This window comes from Nannobrachium achirus (assembly GCF_963921795.1).
Source record: "Nannobrachium achirus genome assembly, chromosome: 9".
NCBI lineage: Eukaryota > Metazoa > Chordata > Actinopteri > Myctophiformes > Myctophidae > Nannobrachium > Nannobrachium achirus.
Window position 1 is genome coordinate 59,497,181 of NC_137818.1, and position 6,098 is coordinate 59,503,278.

Here is a 6,098-nt window from a genome sequence, read left to right on the forward strand (position 1 = left end):
GACATTGTTGTGACTATCTCTGTGGCCAGGGGTGTCGCACCAACATGGGTACAAGCATTCACTCACATTGTGTGCTTTAACTACTGAAAAATAGCAGATATACAAGCTCACAACGCGGCACCGAGACGACCGAGTGCCACGCTGCGAGCTTGTAGATCTGCTATTTTTTTTTAATCGTTTCTTTTGAAAACCTATGTTTCTATGTCAGTGGTGCTCAAACATTTTCATGTCACGGACCCCCAAAATGATGTATTTGGCCACGGACCCCCATCTCAAAATATTCAGTTCCAGGGACCCCCCAAAAGCAAAATTTGAGTTACACATTTTCGCAAAAAAACACATATAGGCTATTCAAAGATTTTGCAAACATTTTCAGGACTTTTCAAAAATAGCAGATCTACACGCTCACAGTGCGGCACAGAGTGCTTGTATATCTGCTATTTTTCAATAGCTAAAGCTACTCCACCTTGGGCCCTAGTAACTCAGTCCCACTCCCACCCACCCCTTGTGACGCCCCTGTCTGTGGCCAATAAAATAGGGTTTAAATTGTTTAACGTCTCACGCACAGGACAACAAGATAGAAATAAATATATTTCTGCATACAATTATCTTCCCGCTATTGGTATGGGAATTTTCCCTGCTGCACGTTTGCTATTTCTGGCCTGTGTTTTTCTTTTTTCCCCCCCAGAGTGCTATTCCATGTGCTGTTTACCTAAGAAGAGCCAGTGGCAGATGTATGCAGCAGCCAGAACACATAGAGCCTCCATTCAAGGCCACATGTGGCCATACAGCTGAAAGCCCACACTTCATCAGTGCGTCAGGGGTGTCAATTGGGTATGGCAGGGGTATGCAGCTGCCATACCCTGGGTCCAGGGGGGGAAATAAAAGTTACTCTCTTTTTCTATCTGTTCTGGTTATTATGTTGTTAAATTACAGTAAAATAACTACAAATGCAAAATTTAACAAACTGGTCACTTTAACAAGGTACTATAATTATATTCTCCACACTTGTATTCTCCCCATCTTGACAAAATGGTAGCCTATATTCACAGGTTCCGCAGGTCAGTTGCACAGGTGCAATTCATTATTGTTAATTGTGGCACGACGTTTACTAACATGCCAAGTTTAGCTGCACTTGAACAACCGTTCCAGGCTGCCATATCCAGCCCAAGAAACTGTAGAAATGGGGGGGGGGGGGAAATTAAAATAAATGTATCATGCCTGTTGCTAAGGTATGGCAACATGACTGGTGCCTCGTGCAAGACACCAGTCATGTTGCCATACCTTAGCTTTTTCTGAACTGACGCCACTGTAGCGCGTTGAAGAATCCCAGCTGCACACCTCTGGTATTTAAACTCAAGGTGACGTTAATGTTTTATTGATGTCATCAAATACCGTAACGCAAGAAGAGAAGGGCGTAGGGGCACGTCTTCACCCCGCCGCGTTCACGATAGTTCAGGTTATAAGCCATATATCCAAGAGTAATAAGAGGAAGAATGTGAAAGATGTTTTTCTATTCGTCTCAGGTCATTTTTCTCAGATTTTTTTGGTGGTGTTGGTGGTGGTGGTGAGGAGGACAGTAGAGGTGTCCTGGCTGCACAGCGATCAGCTGAGCTCCCCGATAAATCGATTGATTAGACCTTTATTGATTAGAAATTCAGCTGTTATAGCAGCACCAATTAGGGCTGCCACAATTATTACATAATCGTCTAATCGCAATTATTTGCCATAATCGCGATTATTTTTCATAATCGTCATAATCGTGTCCATGTTGGCGGCCCGCGACCATTTGCGGCCCGCGGGGGGCTACTGTCTGGCCCCCACCAACCCCAGTAATAATGGTGGTATAAGAACAGCAACAACACTAGTATATCGTCATTGTTGGGTGGAAACCTTGTATGTCCAAAACCGTTGGTTTTGTATTTATCATCTAAAAAATTGTGAAAACAGCCGATCTACAAGCACACACCGCCTCGAGGCGTTGCTTACATACATGCGTTGCTTACGTAAATGTGTACGTTGCTTACGTACACATTTGAAACGTGGAGATACGAGGTTTCTGCCCGACAGTGACGATATTGCTGGAGTAGCGGAAACGCCACCGTCGCCCCCTGCAATGTTGTGGCCCTCTGCTTGGTACCCTAGACATATTTCGGACCTTGGGGAAAACTATTTGGGGAACCCTGCTGTACATCTTTGGTTACACATTTATTCATCTATTTATATTTGGTCTATTTTATTTTTGGTTGCAACATAATAACCAACCTCAGTAGACCAGGGAAGGTGTAACTCCAAACTATAGTATATGTATTATATGGCTATTCTCAACACTGTGTCTGTTTATATTGATGTTGACCTACAGTATCAGGTTACTTATTTGTTCTACACGTTACCGGACATTGAATTACTTATTACCACTTAGTGAATTACTTGTATAAATGTAACAACTATGTGAACTTTGTATTACTTTACTTGTACTGTATTCATTTACCTTGCAAAATACTGGACATTGGAATGCTAGCACACTATGCCACAGCAACCTTTCACTTCACACACTACATGTATGAGCATGTGACACATGGAATCTTTGAATGCCGAACGTTTCGCTGTAAATCTTTGGTGGGATCTTGAATTGAGGGTTACAGTGGTATCCTACAGAGAGCGAACACAACGTATCCTGAAACCCTGTCATTTTCTCCATGGCTGCTCCTCTGCAGGCACAGTAGCGCGTGTATCAAAACAACATCCCGGTTCCAACAATGGCACAAGGGCGGAGCGCTTGTTTTCGGTGGAGATGACGGAGGCGCGCCGACTTTGATTGATTGATTGAAGACTTTATTATAAGTTTGCATAGGAAAAAGTACAGTTTCATGACGGTACAGTTCACTGGTACAAGCCAGGTCTACTAAAAGGAGATCCTAGAAAAGACTAAGCTTATTTCCATAGGAAACCATTGAAGTATCTCATATAACATTGAATGACAGACGGATAGAACACAGTTATATTATAAACACAATCTGATCTAGCTATTTATTATAATAACTAATTCACTATGAAGTGTCTTTACTTATAATTAATAAAGCAAAAATAGTCAAATAACAAGGACAAATCGTTCTGCCCACAACCTTATCAAACCAAAATGCTTAAACTACTGTAAATGTAGGTCTATTATAACTATGGTAATGGTTCTTGTAAGTCCCAATTATTAAGTAGAATAATTGACCTTATAAATATATAATGTTTATAATGTGTTATGATTATTTCTTGTGTTATATGTTATGAAACATCGCATGTAGGCCTATTATATTACCTATAACCTATACACGAGTGAGCTCTCGGCACCTCCGCGCGGTCCAGGCGAACACAACGGAGCGCTCCCTACCTCCGGTTCAGCCAATCACAAGCTCCCACTGCTGGAAGCGGGATGTTGTTTTGATACACGCCACAGTAGCAGATGACTCAGGAGGCCGATTTAACACTTAGGACTTTAACAACCCACCACTCAAACACAAGAAGTAATGACAGACATTTTCCAGATGACCTGCTGCCACATGGCTATTGTTGCTTGTACCCCAAACAGGCTCTTAAAAGAAGCCCCAGATTCAAACGTATCGTGGCTAACTGCACACTTTTGTTTTACCTTAACCACTACAAACACCGACCCTATACTTAGTTGACCAGGGTCCCCCAGGGCCGGTGTTGATTTTGTTGAATTGTCGACTGTGTTTTTTTCACTGACGAAAACGGAATAAAAACAAAATAAAAACTAAGCTAAGACTAAATATATTGACAATTTCGTCAACAAAATAAAAACTAGACTAAAACGTTAGTGGAGAAGAAAGTCATTTTATGTTTGGTTGCTCTCAGGTGTTGCGTGCTGAAAATAGCAGACGCGTTGTGAGCTTGTAGATCTGCTATTTTCAGCACACAATCAAGTGTAAAATCAGTCATTACGATGCCATCAAGGCCTGCCAAAATACATTTCAGTTGACTAAATCAACTGTAGATTTAGTCGCCTAAAATCAGACTAAAACTAATACTTTTCAGGTGACTAAATTATGACTAAAACTAAATGATATTTTATTCAAAAGACTATGACTGTCAAAAACAACACTGCCCAGGGCTCTATCTATGAGTACGCTCCTTTTTCCCCTTCTACGACAAATCCCTTTGCTGAAAAGAGATCTACAAGCACACAGTGTCTTGCGACAAGTGGGCTTGTAGATCGTCTATTTTCTCAGAATCTTGGCCCCAGAATAGAAAAATCACACCCGTGTGAAGTGGAGCTGTGTGTGTGTGTGTGTGTGTGTGTGTGTGTGTGTGTGTGTGTATTGCAGTTGATGCTCAGGGCAGGCTAGACTCAACGGCACCTCTCTGGTCACCCAGGATCATGTGTACCGATTTTTGTGACATTTGACGAAAATATGTAGGAAAAGGAGCAAAAAGTGTGTTTTGGAGAAAATTCAAGATGGCGGAAAATCTATCCTGACGCAAATGGGCGTGGCCTATATGGGGAGATGCGTCTTGACCCAAGGAATCCAGGGAAAAAATAATTTTAATTTTTCGACCTACGGTTCAAGAGTTACGAGACAAGTAGGCCGTTATAGCGCCACCATGAGGCAGAGTGGAAATGCTTTTGGGGATTCGTTGAGTATGCCACCCCCGACCTGTGGTTGAAATTCAGTGTTGACTGGACCTTTTGTTTGTGATTTATGGCTATTGTTTGCAAAACGGGCCCCTCCCGCTAACTTTGGAAGCCCGTTACGAACGAACGGAATGGACTATCGCAATATCCCTTGAGTATGTTCATTGCATAGGTTCATAGATCATGTGTACCGGTTTTTAAGACATTTGAAGAAAATATGTAGGAAAAGGAACAAAAAGTGTGTTTTGGAGAAAATTCAAAATGGCGGAAAATCTATCCTGGCGCAAATGGGCGTGGCCTATATCGGGAGATGCGTCTTGACCCAGGGAATCCAGGGTAAAAATAATTTTAATTTTCCGACCTACGGTTCAACAGTTATAGGCCAAAACGTAAACTGGGCTGTTATAGCGCCACCATGAGGCCAAATGACACAATTATTTTTTATTTAATCCTTGAAATCATTATGAACCTCCTCTCCAAGTCTTGAAACTGTAGCCCCTATGGTTTGCGAGAGACAAATCATTGAATGTGAGTTTTTGCGATTCCCATTATAAGTCAATGGGAAAAATTAATTCACTAATAAATTAATATCAATTAAACTATTGAACCTTTCTCTTAGCAAGTTACTAGCCCACCATTCCCGAGTAAGCCGGTCGATTTGACATATGGCGCGAGTGTGTGGTGGCAAAACTGTGGGACTAGTAGCGTGCCGAAGTTTAGGAAGTTCAGGCTACATACAGACACACAGACACACAGACAGACCCACACGGCCACGTATAGGGAGCCTGTGCTTCACACAGCTCCAAAAAAGAATAGGCTCCCATGCTGTAGATCAGTGTTTCTCAACCACTGTGCCTGGGGACCTTTGCTTTGCGAAGAAACGTACACATTTGAAACTTGGAGATACAAGGTTTCTTCCCGACAGTGACGATATTTACACCTCCGCATTATGTTGGTGTGCCCATGGATTCTTGGGACATGAAAAGTGTGCCCATGCAGAAAAAGGTTTGGGAACCTCTGCTGTAGATGGCATGATTGCTAGACAGTGTAACCACCAAAAACCCTGACCATGTGCCTATGCAATTCTGCATATCCCTTAATTACTCTGATACAGAGAACACCATAACTATATCAACAGTGATACTATGATTGACAGTTTGGCTATGCCAGGGATAAGATGATGATGATGATTTTAAAAAAGCAACGTTTCTGTGATTCTTGACGATGTGTGAAAGTAAGCCATTTACCATTCGAGGTCGTGGGTTGTTGGCTGATTTACCACTGTTTCAGGGTTGTGCCACGAGCCGCAGGCAAGTGGCAAACAACCCTGAAACAGTGTTAAATCAGCCAACAACCCACGACCTTGAATGGTAAATTGCTTTTCTACCACTTTTTCCATATAAATGAAAGAAAACACAGTTGTAACTTGCAAGGATCTTTAGTTACAATCATT